Source organism: Saccopteryx bilineata, chromosome 4 (assembly GCF_036850765.1).
Source record: "Saccopteryx bilineata isolate mSacBil1 chromosome 4, mSacBil1_pri_phased_curated, whole genome shotgun sequence".
NCBI lineage: Eukaryota > Metazoa > Chordata > Mammalia > Chiroptera > Emballonuridae > Saccopteryx > Saccopteryx bilineata.
In genome coordinates, this window is record NC_089493.1 from 72994077 (window position 1) to 73010286 (window position 16210).

At 44.5% G+C, this 16210-nt stretch overlaps 1 protein-coding gene across 10 annotated transcripts in view; it reads right to left on the reverse strand.

Moving 5' to 3' along the window:
* The window catches only part of SEMA6D (semaphorin 6D), a 452494-nt gene that overhangs the window by 47689 nt on the left and 388595 nt on the right, over positions 1–16210 (reverse strand). For 7 of the 10 annotated variants that reach the window (XM_066276518.1, XM_066276520.1, XM_066276516.1 and 4 more), the window contains exon 1: positions 11845–12283. The exons of 1 other annotated variant lie outside the window; for it this stretch is intronic. The gene's annotated coding sequence lies outside the window, so the exon portion shown is untranslated. Of the gene's footprint in view, positions 1–10767; positions 11547–11844; positions 12284–16210 lie in introns of those variants that run through there. 2 more of the 10 variants (XM_066276522.1, XM_066276514.1) reach the window with 2 other exon arrangements.

Consider the following 16210-nt stretch of genomic DNA (forward strand, 5'->3'; position numbering starts at 1 on the left):
AGCAACAGTGGCGGCCAGATTGCTGACATGAATCTGAAACAGCTGAAATCTGGGTGAGAGATATGCAACTAGGCATCAAGGTCTAAGGCAGTGGTTCTCAACCTTTCTAATGCCGTGACCCCGCAAGACAGTTCCTCATGTTGCGGTGACCCCAAACCAAAAAATAATTTTTGTGGCTACTTCATAACTGTAATTTTGCTACAGTTATAATTCGGAATGTAAATACCTGCTATGCATTATGTATTTTCCGATGGCTTTAGGCGACCCCACCGGAGTCACGACCCACAGGTTGAGAACCGCTGGTCTAGGGTAAATCTCCAGGCCATCAGTCCCCTCCTACCAAGTCACCCTTCCATCTGGCTGAATCTGTGGCAAATACAATGGGTGAGGGTGGAAGGTAGCTGGTTGTGAAACTGGCTTCAGGGTATATGTGTCAGTTAAAGAGATGTGATAAAATCACAGGTGAAAAAAATGGCACAGTGTGAGGAGTAAACACAAGGGCTCTGGAGCCAGGGTGCGTTTACTCTCATTCGATAGACACGGAGATACACACAGCACTCACGCATGCTGAGCGCAACTCTGAGTGCTGTTCAAATATTAATTCATATGTCTCACAACCTCCCTGCCAGGTGGATACTACCTTCATCATCCACCTTTTATGTGGTGATGCTGAGGCTCAGAAACATTATGCAATTTGCTCAAGGTCACACAGCTTATGAGTCACAGAGACAATACTCATGCCACGAAAAGCTGGCTTCAGAGTTTATGTCCCTAACCCCTCTCCCACATTGCTTCTGATGGATCTAAGTTCCTTGCTTCCACTACTCAGTAGCTGTTCAACCCTGGGAAAATTACTTAGATCTACCATCCCTCAGTTTCCCCCTGTGTAAAAATGAAAATAGTATTAACAATCTCCACCTCATAGAGTGGCACATAGTATGCACTCAATAAATGCTAGCCCCGGCCTAGCGTGCGGAGGACCCGGGTTCGATTCCCGGCCAGGGCACACAGGAGAAGCGCCCATTTGCTTCTCCACCCCTCCGCCGCACCTTCCTCTCTGTCTCTCTCTTCCCCTCCTGCAGCCAAGGCTCCATTGGAGCAAGGATGGCCCGGGTGCTGGGGATGGCTCTGTGGCCTCTGCCTCAGGCACTAGAGTGGCTCTGGTCGCAACATGGCGACGCCCAGGATGGGCAGAGCATCGCCCCCTGGTGGGCAGAGCGTCGCCCCTGGTGGGCGTGCCGGGTGGATCCCGGTCGGGCGCATGCGGGAGTCTGTCTGACTGTCTCTCCCTGTTTCTAGCTTCAGAAAAATGCAAAAAAAATAAAAAATAAAAAATAAATAAAAAATAAAAAATAAATGCTAGCCCTCAGCTATTAGTCCTACACTCTCAGGGGTAGTGTGAGGATGAAATCAGATAACATATTTAAAGTGCTGGGCACAGTGCCACGGCCCACGGTAAGCACACAGTGAGTGCTAGCTGTTATTATTAGTCAAGCTGAGCCCGGCCAGGTTATTTTAGGTCCTGTCTGCAAGGCAACTGTGCTCGATGAAGGGGGAGGTGGCATGCCCTTCACTTCAAAAAATAACTGGGTGGGAGCCAGACTAATTACTTGACTCAACAGGTTCTCTGCTTTCCATCACTAATATTCCTGAAAAGTTCCCGATATTGAATTTGTGTCGGCGTAAGCCTTTCCCCCCACTGACCTATTCTATAATTTCTGATTGATCTTTCATTGGCAGTGATTCTTCAGACTTAAGAGTCTCTCTCTCAGACTGTCTGCCATGTGACTATTAACGTGTAAAAGACCTAAATATACTAAGGAAAACTGAACTACTGGAGCAATTCTTGGCAAAGCAATTGGCTGAGTCATTCTGCAATGTAAATGTTGTCATTCTATTTTTCCTTTATTATGTGTTCTAATCAGCATGCTTACACTATACAGAACTCCCGGTCTTACCTCCCCCAAAACTTATCAATTCCACTATGAAACTTAACCACCAGTCGATCACAATTTATGTTAACCCAAGGGGTTATGATGGCTTGGAAAAAACCATCATTACCCAAATATCATAGCTTGGAGTAAAGATGGGCATGGAGGGAAGCAGAGAGGTGAGGGAATTGGGAAGGTGGGGTCTTGGGGAGCCACTGATGGGGGGTGAGTTTATCCTGAAAGCTCAGACCCAGAAAGGGGTGCTGGATCCCCAGGGACTCTTAAGGATGGGGTTTATAAAAAGAAAAATAACTTTCCAAGTCCTTTGTTGCTTTTTCACATCCTGTTAGAAAATATAGTCAATAGCTCCGACCCCATTTCTTGCACAGTGTACAAGCTGCCATAGGCTATAACCGCAACGGAACAAGAAGTTAAACTTCACTAACACACTTACTGAAATATGTGGTGCACGTCTACTATGCATCACTCACTCTGCTAACTTACAGAGGGGAGCAGGCAATCTAGCCTCTCGGGCTGCAGTCTAATGAGCAGCTCGAGTCCCATACTCATTACTCTCATTTTCAACAAGTTTCAGCTCTCTCTTCCACTTCCTATCACCATACTCACTTCTCCCATAACTAAGAATTCCATATATGGATGCAATTTATGCTTCATTATAGAGTCTATGTCCAGAGTCTTTTCAGGTTTTTTGTTGTTGTTTTTTTTTAAAAAAAAGATGATGTCTATGAGCAGCAACTTTCTTGTTTGGTTCTGCTAAACAACACTGTGGGAGAAACCGCCTTGACAGGAAATCTGAGGCAAATCATGCCATGCTCTGCAAGGTTCGTGTGTAACATTGAACCATTTAGCAGTAGACAAGGGGTGGAGGGGCAGTCAGTTCTGATGACGGAGCAATCTACTAAATCATCACAAGATTGATCCCATTCATTCTCATGGCTTAAGAAGACGGGCCATATGCTAAATGACTAAGTACAGTAGACCGGAGACACTCAATAGATGTTTGTGGGGTGCATGGCAAACTGCCTCCTCACACCTGAAATGCAAGTCTGTCCCAGGACTCGAATGTGGACAACTGATCTAGGCCCCCACCCCCACCCCACCCCCACCCAGGGTCTTTGCCTAAGCTGTTCTCTATGCCTGGAATGCCCTCCTTCTCACCACCTCCCCCACTGCCCCTCACTGTCCACCTGTCCAAATCTTACCTAGTTCAAGGATCAGCTCAAATATCAGTGGCTCCACAAAGCCTTCTCTGATCACCCTTGCCAGAAATAACCTCTCACTCCTCTCAGTTTCCATAGGTCTGTGTGTATGTTTTCTGACACTTAAAACACTTACCCTTTTATTTTGGCTGTGTTGAACTCGTCTTTTCCATATACCACTCAGTAAGGCCCTTGAGCTCTGGAACTCTGTAACATTTCTCTTTGAACCCTCTCTCCACCCTGGCACCTACTTGTACAGCACAGATACTTGGTAAAAGTTAACTGGATGAACAGATGGTTACCCCAGCAATGGCAAAAACAGAAACATTATTTATGTAGCATTGTTTATTTATACTGAAAAAAAAGGCAGCATTCTTTATTTATCCTGCCTCTCCTCCTTCTGTAGCTTTAAAAATATATTTATTGGAGAAGCAACCATTTGCTTCTCCCCTCCTCCTTCTCCCCCTTCTCTTCTTCTTCCCTTACCACAGCCAGTGGCTCAATTGGTTTGAGCGTGGCCCCGGGCGCTGAGGATAGCTAGGTTGGAGCGCATCAGCCTCCGGCACTAAAAATAGCTTGGTACTTGAGCATTGGCGCCAGATGGGGTTGCCAGGTGGATCCCTGTTGGGGCACATGCTAGAGTCTGCCTCGCTATCTCCCTCCCCTCACCTAATAATATATATATAAAGATATATATTTTATTACTCCATCCACCAATTACCCAGGAGAGGTCTAAACTTCCTGATAATGGCAGATAACTCCGCAGAACAAAAGAGCTCTCTGAAACCCTTAGATGACAAGTAAGGCCTAATCTAATGCAGGCACTGGGAAGCCTGAGTCCCTGGTCTGCTGACAGCTAGCACTTGGGGAATGAAGTGTTATTTTCTCTAAGAGTTTCATCTGCTCTGGTCTGCATATGCCAGTTCCACAGCTGAGTAGAAACTCCTGACTTTATTTTTAAATACAGGCTCCAATAATAGGCTAAGTAATTGCAGGTCATCCTGAGGCCTTATTATACATGTACCAACATATTGAACTTTTTAAAACCCGTATTTCCTTCCCATAACTATATGCTGAAAACCTTAAATCTCAGAATTATTATAGTGGTGATGTGTATTTGTTTTTTTTTCCCTCCCATAGGAATCCTGAATAAAGGAGAACAACAATAAACAATGGTGATGCAAGGGTGACAATTTCTCAACAAGGTGTCTGATGACTCGGATAAAAGGATTCTCTCACAATCATAACCAAGAATAATGAATATGATAATACAATACAAAGTCAAACTTCAGTAACGCACTTTCCCTCCTAGTTCCACTAATGCCTGAACAGCTGCAGCCCTCACTGTCTTTGCTGATGGTGCCCATAAATACTCCTGGGAAATGGTACAAGGATACATAATGGATCTTCACCTGCTAAGATCAGGGAAATGAATGTCAATTGCACCCTGATGCAGAAGCACTTTTTGGTGGAGAGTGATGAATATTGCCATTTGTCCCCTGCCACTATAATTCTGAACAGGAAAAGTCTAACATAGAGAAAAAATGGTGGGAGAAGGTAACTGTTCTAGGCCACTGGAAAAGAAGAGTGTGTCCTAATTATTTGGACAACAAGAATAAAAATGAAAGGAGAATACAATGATGCAATTTAGTTTAGAAAAGGGTTAAAATTTAAGGGCATACCAATTCTGTACATATCATTTCATTCAGTAGAAACATTTCCCTCCAAATTTGACTCTTTTATAGAAAAACAAACGTCATAAGTATCAAGGACTCAGAAAACTGCAGAAAGGCCCCCCCGTTCCTGGAACAGTTCAGTGCCAGGATGAGAATGGGCTGAGAGGTAAGGGAGATTTAGTTCAAATCCTGACTCACACACCTTCATTGAACCTTAGGAAATTAACCTGACTGCTCAGGTACCCAAGTTTCTTTCTGACAATGTACTGACAGTAACAGAACCTACATGCAGTCTGACATGATATAATGAAGATAAAGGTCTTAGGTTGTGCCTAGAATTTAGTAAGCAGGCCGACAACGAGTGGCTGCAATCTCTTCCTCTTCCTCTTTATCATCATCCTCATCCTCACATTGAAGGGACTGCAAAGTTTTGCCACCTTGAAGCAGACTTTTGGGTTGGGACCCTGATTTCAAACTGTTTATTTAGAAACAAAAGACTCAGAAAGAACCTTTGCCCCTCCTCCCTTTCCTGCCCCAGAGATTCAGACAGATAAACATCCTTCAGGAAGGAGATTTTAGGTTGTTCGCCTTAGCCTAATCTGAATTAAGCATGGTGAACAGCAGGCTTCAGGCAAGTGCCTGTTAGCCTGACCCCCTTCTGCCATGTCCCATTGTTTTAGGGTTGCCCAGCAAGGATTTTCCTGCCAGGTGTGTTCCATGCTTTCTCAACTACCTCTAAATCACTGTAAAGCCAGTAGCCATGGCCACCATCACAGCCACCTGGCCCATGCAGGTTCGCATTAGATTCAGACAGACGGTAATGAAACAATGGAGTCGAGAACTGGTGGGCCATTAGCTTTAATCCTAGCTTCACCCCGTGGGCAAGAAATACACACAGTGGGAAAACATTTTCTTTTCCATTCAGGGCTCCCAAAGCCACTGACTCATCCGAGTTTCCTAGAATCAAAGGTTTGTACCTCACCAGCCTTATTCACCTCTGTTCCCCATCTCCTTCTCTCTGCACAAACTGGCTTCTCCTTCAGTACTCCACCATCTTAGCATCTCCTCTCCTCCATGTGGCCTTTCTCTGCTCTCCTCTCTGCTCTCCTACAGCATGGGCATCTCCTAGAACGTAATCACTCTTCCCCCAGAACACTGTGATCTCTTCTTTTAAAACTTTTGGGTGTGAAAGCCCTCCCCCAAAACACATTAACATAATCACGCCATCCCAAGCAAGAAGGGCAACTAATATCATCACCTGGGCAACGGGCTTCCATGTGGGCAATGCCATCTTTAACAAAGTGAGCATAATATATTTTATCTGCCCAACAATCACCCATTCTTTTTAAATAATAGTCTTTTTTATTTTATTTTATTTTTAATTTTTTTAATTTTTTTATTTATTCATTTTAGAGAGAATAGAGAGAGGGGGGGAGAGAGAGAGAGAGAAGAGAGAGACAGGGGGGAGGAGCTGGAAGCATCAACTCCCACATGTGCCTTGACCAGGCAAGCCCAGGGTTTCGAACCGGCAACCTCAGCATTTCCAGGTCGACGCTTTATCCACTGCGCCACCACAGGTCAGGCTCACAATCACCCATTCTTACTTTTGAATCTAAAACTCCACCATTGCCCCCTTTCTCCTTTGTCCAGATAGTCTCATATACTCATGCCTGTCTTTGTCATTTTCATGCATATGTCAATTACCCATACGTATGTATTAATATTTGTTTTTCTCCTGTTAATCTATCTCTGTTAATTTGGTTATTAGCCCAGCTAGAAAAACTTAGCGGGTGGGAGGAAAAGCATTCATTTGTTATTTAGTCCCCACAATATCACCCCAGTTGTTCTGTAGCTGATTTTATTAGTAAATACTAGGGAAAGAATCAAGAATACTATTTCCCACCCAAACAGGAGGTGCATCAAACTCCCTTTCTGTAAGGCCAGGGGCCACCGCTGCCATCGTGGCTGTTCACATGCAGGTTCTCATTAAATTTGGGAAGACGGTAAAGAAACAGTGGAGTTGGAGGATAGTGGGCTATTCTGTTTGTTGGTGTCTCACCAAGACAGGCAAGCCACAAGGAAAGCCAAGGGAAAAGCAGAAAACCTGCTTTCCCATGGAAGGCAAGGGCTCAGGAAGAAGAGAAAAAGAAATCCTACTGCACTTCTCAGTGGTGGGGCAGAATCTCCTTCCAGTAAACATTAGCAAGACAATGGTCTTTCTCAAGCAGGAAGGCAACCTGCAACCTCACAGACCACTGTATCTGGTGTTGCCCAGCCCCCAATGCAAACTATAAGCGAGCAAACATATACATCATATTTACAAACTGATTTGACCAACACCTTTCTACATCAAACTCTTCTAAATTATAAGGTTTATTTTAAGCTTGGCAATATAACCTCATAAATATGTTCACCTAATTCATGTCATTCTTGCTAAAATAAGCAAGGACTGCTGTAGCAGTTTTCTTATTGAGTAAAAAGAAGAAAACAAACAAAAAAGTAATAGCACTGGATACCATCCGACATGGGCCCCAGATTTAGGTAACAGTACTTTGTAAAAAAGGATGAAGCAGTAACCTGTTTAGTTCTTCAGTCTTTTGAGATCACAAGCTAAAGGATAATTCATTTTTTTCTTCCTCTTTTCAAATAGAGTGAATTCTGAAGGTTTAGGATTGAGTGGTGTGTCTGAATGGCTCCTTCTAATTTTGTAATTCTGGTGGTTTAATTGTAGTAAGCCTAAGGAGGCTTTCCTGTGGGTCACGTAAGGCTGGGACAAGTCCCCTCTTAAGTGGAGCGCACCAATGCAAGCCAGCCTTTCTGCAGGTGTGTCCCCAGAACTGGATGAGGGGCCCGGCACAGGATGCCAAATGATGGAAACTCCCCATTCTGGGTGTTAACTTTAGTTACCACAGCCAAACAAGGCTGCCAGTGGTGTGGAAGAAAAAACTGCTGTAGCCAGCTGTGCTGTTCACAGTCGGATGGATTCTGTGTAGCTCCAAATGGTGATGGAGCCAGCAGCCTGCTGTAGCCAAGGACAGGATGATGGATGATCTACATACTGTGTCCAAGTAGAGAGAATGGCAGAAGTTCACTTCGGGTTGTTAAAATGCTAATCCGGGTGAGTTAACAGAAGCTTAATAGAAAAGAGAAGTTTGAGAAATAAGTACACCTCATGTGGTACCTATGTGGACTGCTGATTTGATCACACTTGGTTACATAAATACTGTAGTTGCTTTCGGAAGTAGAATGTTTCCTAGTTTTCCTGTTGGGACAATGGAAACAGCTTCAGTTATCAGCTGCACTGCCACTATCAACAGGGGCTGAAGAGGGAAAGTCAGCCAGACAACAGCCACCTCAATTAAAAAAGATTATGATATACTCAATGTAGTTGTATGATTTTTATTTTCTGCATGTCACGGGAATACATTCAAAACACACTTTTTCTCCTAACTGGAAGTTGGCAGCAGGTCACAAAATAAGCGGCAACCTAAGACTCCGGCTTTGGAAGATTGTTAAGAGTATGTCCCATTCCCACGAGTATGGAGAGTGAGATCTCTTACTCTAATATCTCTTTCAGTACAGGAATTACACAAAAAGTACATTGGATTATTAGTGTTTAAAGCAGGAAGGCTGGACCTCTGTAAATATTTGGTATAATTAATCTTGCTTTAAAATGTCTAGGATAAAATAATATGCTTCCTAAAAAAAGGTACATATTTATATTTCTTCCCTAATGGTATGTTTTGCCATTCTCTATTTCTTTGCATTCTTACTTAAACTGAACATACAGAAACATGTCTGCCTCACCTGGTGTTGGATCATTGGCTACCATAGCTCCTTGCAAACAATAACACTCAATAAATACTGAGTGGTTGGCATACCCCAAAGAGCCTCTTGCTTCCTCTAGAAACGAATCTAGAACGTGCAGATTCATTTAAAGTCTATTAATTGACATAAAAGGTAATATTTTACCCTGCAATATGCTAAATAAGGAGTTCACCTCCTATGGTTATACCAATAATGGTTAAGCATTCAGCCAGGCTCTTAACTCTGTGTAAAATGCATCAGAAGGGTGAAAAATGACCCTATTTCAGATGCATTTTTTACTCTTGGTAGCTTAGTGGAATTCACATGCAAGAACAATGACTAAGCTAATTACCAAGGTTCATTATGCTAGGGCAGCAAGAAGTGAAGGACTTCTCTAGTTTCAGTAAGTCCTTAAAAATTATGGGCATCTTTTGTGAACCAAAGCTCTGATTCCTGCCTATTTGCCTGTGTGCCTCTCAAGCAACAGAAACCACCACACAGTCAGGGGCCCACTTACCCAGAGCCGTTACTGGGCAGCTCCCTCTGGTGCAGCACAGCCAGTGAACTGAAGTCCACTGGATTTCCAAGTTGCTTTCCCTCTACAGACTAATAGGTTTATGTCACAGCTATCTTTCAATTCCATCACCCATCAGACCAGAAGAGACGTCATCAAAAAAAAAAAAAAAAAAAAAAAAAAAAAAAAAAAAAAAAAGGAAGAGGGCAGAATGCTAACAAATCTAAGTCAAACTTGAGTTAACCAGCTGTTTGGTGATGGGGAAGCCACAATATTCCTGACACCCTGTCCTGTAACACAGCAATGTTCCTCAAAAAAGATGATGTATGTAGCGCCCCTAGTAGAAAGAACAGGTGGCACTATTCTGCAGCAGCCAATAAGAAAGAGTAGTTGATTGTTACTCTAATTAAGTGTTCCAGTGGAGGAAAATGGTCTACTAACATTTTGGAAATCTAAGGGTTACTTCTTTTACTATCTTTCTGAGAACACATTCTAGAGACTTAAATCAAAGCACAGACACTAACTATAAAAAGCAAGACGCAGCTATGGCTGAGCCATAGGTTATTCACCTTCAGATGTTTAAGTTTATGGTAATATGGGCCCAAATCTCAGAGCTTATCTGGCAATTTCTATTTACCTAAGCCAGGGTAAACATTTGTGTAATATTTGCCAGCCTGACAAAATATGCCTGTCACTCACTACATTAAACATGACTACACACAACTTAATTTCCTGAGTTAGACAGCTAAGAAAGCTAGAAGATTTTTAACAACATGAATAAACCAGCATCAAAACCTATTGTTTAAACCACCAACAAGGATAGTTAAATCATCACCTTGAGCTGTCTGAGATCAGATTTTGCAACTCTACCGGGAAGAAACCTTGAAAAAATTTTTGCAAACAAGTGTTTCTCCTATTCTGAGGTACAGACAATCCAATTTAGAAGAATGTTAAACCTTTCCCTAGGACTTCAACCTTAAAATAAACAAAACAATCTACTTCATTGCACCAAATGTCAGGTAGATACTGCAGACTTAAAATTCTTAGTAGCCGGAAATTCTTGGGACAACTGACCTAGACAATTATTTTCTCGAGAAACCAGAAACACTACCGTTATTTTTATGGGAAAGAAGCCGCCTATAGAGGTGGACATCGGTCAAATTACTGTTTACTAAGTCTATATATCTACAAAATGATCCACTGACCCTTTGGCGTGAAAATCACCCAGATGTGAGCGGTGAGGGGTTGGGATGCTGGAACTTGGATTACGTGCTGGTCACCTCAGTACAGGGAGCTCTCCCTTGACTTCCTCTAATGTTGTAATTAATGTCGCTACTTCATTCCGCCTTAGCTCCATGACATTTAGCTTTTCACAAGTTCAGGATTTAAACAATCACCTGACAGCTCTGGTCCCGAGAGTCGACTTGGCAGAACATTTTCAAACCCAGTTCTCATCCACACCTTTAAAGTCCTTTATGACCTTTTATTTCAATCCAAGGGTTAGACACGACAGAGAAAGCATTAAGCCCCTCTGAATCCCCGCAAGACGGCTGCTGTATCAGTCTCCGCAGCCCAGGAACAAACATCGCTGTCAAGACTGGAAATAAAAGTTTCCCTACCTTCGTCCTTACCATCCCCCTGCCAGCGGCTGCCGTCGCGAGCGCCGGCTCCCTCCCAGGACGCCTCTCGCCGCTGAAGAAGGGGATCATGCAAAATTGACTCTTCCTTGTTTGTTTCCATCCATAATTGATGGGTAGATGAGAACGTAACACATTTCAACGCCGGGCTCTTGCCGCCTGGCGGAGACCCTGTCCAAGACGCTTCCGTAAATCATTTCCAGCCGGAGAACAAAGCACGGAAAGTTGCGGGGGAGAGTGGCCGGGAGTAGAAACCCGGGCGCCGGGTGGGAGGTGGGGTGGGCGGTGGGCAGCTCCGGCCCAAGACCGGTCCACCGCGCGCGCTGCCAGCAGGGGGAGAGAGAGGGTGGCAGTGGCCGCCCTCCGGCAGGAGCCGGTGCAGGAGGCTAGAGGGTGGGGTAGCCCGGCCCCCGCCCCTCGCCCCTCGCCAGCAGCGCAACAACCCGGGCGCACAGACAAGTAGCCGAAGTACGCTGGGAGCTGCTCGCGTCTCTGCGGCTGCGCTACGACCCTACTCCCCGCGCAGGCGAGCGCTCGTCGTTTCACTCTCTGCCGGCCCCGAGCGGCCCGACCCCAGCAGTCCCAGCGCCCGCTCTGGGGCTACGGGCGGCAGGGGGCGGCCGCGCCCGCAGCCGACTCCTTTGGCTCGGCTCTCGCTGGTTTGGAGGCACTGTGCCCGGCACCGTAACAGCCTGGCTTGTCCCTGACAATCTACCGGGCAGCGCGGAGCTGGCGCTGCCTGGCAAGAAAACTTTTACTTGCCCCCACCTACCGCTATCTTCCTCCGAAGGGGTGCACAATGCAGGGGGGGAACTCCAAGTCCACATACCCCTCCCCCTAAGCTTCCAGCTCTGCCAGTTTTGACGGGTCCACCAACCCCTCCAGCCCTCTGCGCCTCCTTTGCACAGCAGACGGAGAAAGCTTGTTAGAAAAGAAATCAACTCTCCAGTGACAACACACACACAGGCGCACACTGGCTGCGATTCCGGCTCTGAGGATCTAGGTCCGATTCCCACAAGGCGCCCAGAGCATTAGCACATTTTTACAAGAGGGTCTTACCTCATGGGGTTAGGCTGGTAAAAATAAAGCTTGTCATGCGCAAGGAAAAAAGAAAATAAAGAAAAAATGTAAATTATACACATATATCCCTCCGTCTCTTTAGAGCTTGGCTTCCTCGATATAATCCTGAAACTCGCCACCACCAGTCCTGTGCAGCAGCGTCAGCAACAGCAACAGCAACAGCAGCAGCAGCAGCAACGGGACGAAGCAGGAGCAAAACAAATCGAGGCACGGCAAATGGTGTAATTCGATCCATCTCCAAGTCAATCCATCAGGCGGCGCGGGGCCCACCCCCAGGCGCGGACGGCAGGAGGCGCGGGTGGCCCGGCGCGCTCACCCGAGCCCGAGCCCCGCGGCCAGTGCCGCCTGGAGGCCCCCAGCCCGGCGCCGCGGCCCCGCGGCACCGCTGACCCCTCAGTGGCCTCCGCGTCCCTCCTCCCTGGCGCTCTGCTGCGCACCCTCCCTCCCCACCTCTGAAGAGCTGCTCCTTCCAACAACTCCCAGCCCTCAGTCATCCAGCTCGCGGTGGCTGCTGCAGCCTGCGAGGCAGCCTTTTCGCTTTCCTCCCTCTTTCCCTCTTTTCCTCGCTCCCTCACTTTCCTCTAGCTATCCAGAGGACAAATTATTGCAGCCCAGATAAACTGCAAGCTCCGTCGCTCCGTAAAGTTCTGCCTTAGTTTCCTAATCTAAGCTTTATTTTTTAAGCACATTTTTACAAACCCGCCCCCACATTTCTTCTCGCCCTACCCCTTCCTATTTCTTTATAACCACTAACCAAAACAGCTGGGAAGAAGCAATCTAACATTGCTTTATCTTTATAAAAATACAGAAATTGCCTACTAAAAATCCCATTTCTGCTTTAAATGAAAGCCATTCAGTACAGTATAATTTTGCAGGCTAATGAGCCGGTTTTACAGGCAAGCGTTTCGTGTAATATGTTGTGGGAGAAATGAAAATGTCCTTGAGGTGACATCATTTAAAATTGACTGTTACAAATGAAAGAAAAACTCATATATTCCAAAACAAGAGGATCTGAATCCAAACTTCATTTCCAAGAACGGGGCTGTGTTTTATTAATTTCCAGTTGAATTATGAATCACGGAGGGCTCTAAATGGCTGCAATGAACCATGATGTCCTATTTAAAGAGAAAGAAAGAAAAGAGCTTTTCCGCCAAACTTTTAATTTTCATTTGAGTATGTTAATTACCGTAGAAGAGAGAAGAAGGGAACAGAGAAAGGGTTTTCCTCTCCTTGAGGGTTCCCTCTTTCTCCTCAGCACAAAGTCGCATGTTTACATTTGCGAAAATCCCCTATTTCGAGTTGTTTTTGAACCTTCTTCCACTGACACCCCAAGGAACTGCTGGGGGACTCATCCGGAGAACTGTTTCCTGGATAGTTAACACTTTGTTACTAAAATGAAGGAGTAAGGAAGAGAGGGTGTCTTAAAATATAAACTCTTTTCCTGTTGTTTCCAGTTAAAAGAAAGGGCAAGGGGGCGGAAGGCTCTGGCAACAAGGCTCTCTGGTTTGGGGGTTATTAAGTCTTTTTGTTGGCAGGTTGGTTGGTGCTTTTTGGTTGTGCTGGGCTCTGACATCATTGCAAGTTACTTGGCAGTCTGAGCCCTTCCCCAGCCAACTTCTGACCCAGAAAGCTGTGCCTGTTTTACTGGCATCAAGTTGTTCCTTATTTTCTCCACTGAGGAAGCAAGCCCTACTGCAGGCAGACTGCTCTGTGTGCGGAATGAAGATACAAGGAGGTGAGAGGTTTGATGGGTGGCAGCTGCCACCCACCTCTCCAGGAAGCTCATGTGTCTTCCTGTGTCTGCTGCTACAGTAGCAAGAAATAAAGTGCAACCCTCTAGATTCCTGAATTCTTTGTTGATATTAGGCAATGGCCAACTATCCAGAGCGCCACCCCAGAAAGTGCAGTTGACAGGGTCCTAGATTGAGTCCTTAAATCCAGGAATGAAAAAAGCTTTTAGGTTGCAGAAAGATAATGGTGATAGAGGTCACTTGGAGCCAAAAAAATAGACTTTTTTAAAATTGAGAAATTAAATTTAATCGTATGACATTGGTCAATAAGAATACATAAATTCCAGGTAAATATAGCATTTGAACTGTTGATCGCATTGTGTGCCCATCACCCAAAGTCAAATCATTTTGTGTCACTGTATATTTGTCAAATTAGACATGTTTTCAGTTTCAATATCAGTCTAGACCAGTGGTAGTCAACCTGGTCCCTACCGCCTACTAGTGGGCGTTCCAGTTTTCATGGTGGGCGGTAGTGGAGCAGCCAAAGTATAAATATATAAAAAGATAGATTTAACTACAGTAAGTTGTTTTTATAAATATTTATTCTGCCAAACTTAGTGAAAATCCAACATAAAGTACTTGATAAGTAATTATTATTATAAGCTTTAACTTGCTATAACTCTGCTTTATAAATTTTATAAAGTAAAGTTACTTTCCTACTTTATAAATCACCATCACTGTGGAACCGGTGGGCGGTTAGAAAGTTTTACTCCTAACAGAGATACAAAAGTGGGCGGTAGGTATAAAAAAGTTGACTACCCCTGGTCTAGACCTTAGAGCCAGTCCCTGTGTTTGGTGGGTTCCAAGGGGAAGAGAGGTCCGGAAGTGGACGATACACTGACGTCCATGAGCCTCCATTTTTTGGTCAGGTTCAAAATAATTTCAGTTTATTAAGGGTTCATTTTTATCCTGGTTCCCAGAATCAGGGAAATGGTACTCTTATTTGAATTTTAGTGGAAAAAATTATAAGGAAACTTCTCACTCTTTACTCAGTTTATTAGCATTGGCCATTTCATTTGATTTTGTACACAGTTAACCTGTTAGCCCTGTTGATTTTTCTAGTCTGTGCCCCCTCCCCCACCTGATGCTGTAGGTGGTTCCACATGATGTCACACTGTTCTATGTCTCCATATCTTCCGTTGTGGCATCTCTGAATTCTGGGGTACTCATTCTCCATAACTTGATGCACTTTAATGTCTTCTTTTTTTGACATTTAACAAAAATTTTGTTTGGGTGTCAAAATTTCCCCCATCCCTCTACCTCCAGGATGGGTTTAAGCACCTCTCTTCTGTGCTCTCTTAGCAAGTTCACTTATGTAACTCACCAAATTGAAGAGAAGGTATCTGTTTAGAATGTCTTCCCTACTAACTGATTCTTTTTTCTTTTTTTCTTTGTATTTTTTTTTTTTTTGTATTTTTCTGAAGCTGGAAACGGGGATAAACAGTCAGACAGACTCCCGCATGCGCCCGACCGGGATCCACCCGGCGCGCCCACCAGGGGGCGATGCTCTGCCCCTCTGGGGCGTCACTCTGCTGCAACCAGAGCCACTCTAGTGCCTGGAGCAGAGGCCAAGGAGCCATCCCCAGCACCTGGGCCATCTTTGCTCCAATGGAGCCTTGGCTGCGGGAGGGGAAGAGAGAGAGACAGAGAGGAAGGAGGGGGGGCGTGGAGAAGCAAATGGGCGCTTCTCCTATGTGCCCTGGCCGGAAATCAAACCCAGGTCCCCCACACGCCAGGCCAATGCTCTACCACTGAGCCAACCGGCCAGGGCCCTAACTGATTCTTAATTGCAGGGATCATGTCCTATTTACCTGGACAGCACCAGTACCAAGCCCAATGTCTGGTATTTAATGTGCACTCAATAAATACTTGTTAAACAAGTCTGATCATCACAACATTTCCACATTCTTTTATGTGCCAAACCAGAGAGTATAGTCATCTCTAGATTGCGTGCTTCTTAACTACAGGGATCATGTCCTATTTACCTACCTGGACAGCACCAGTAAGGATATATTCACCTGTATCCCCAGGGCTAGTTTAGTACCTGTGTAAGGATGTTTGTTGAATGAGTGAATAATGAAGGGGGGTGGGGAGGAAGCTATATGGCTCTTTCTATATCCAGAAAGAATACTTAGAGGGCTCAATGCTGTACACAGTTAATGACTATGCTTTATAGGGTATCTGCATACATCTCCCATCAGTGGTAAGTAGTAATCTACTTTACAATCTTTGTTTGTTGTTTATTTACTTTAGGACTAAAGTTCAGAATTTCATTTCCATGTTTTATTTCCAATCTTGTTTTAAGAATAAAAGGTATCTGAAAATTAGAGAATATCTATGTAAATAGTCAATAAAAGTTTATCAATTATCAGAAAGCAATTCTTTAACTATTATAGTTATTAAACAAAGCATTAATACTAAATATGTGTTAAACTCTGTTCTAAGCATTTTAAAAATATTAATTCACAACAAATCTGTGAGGTAAGTACTATTGTTATCTTTATTTTACAGAAGAGGAAACTGAGGCTTAGAGAGTTTAAATGACTTACCTAAGG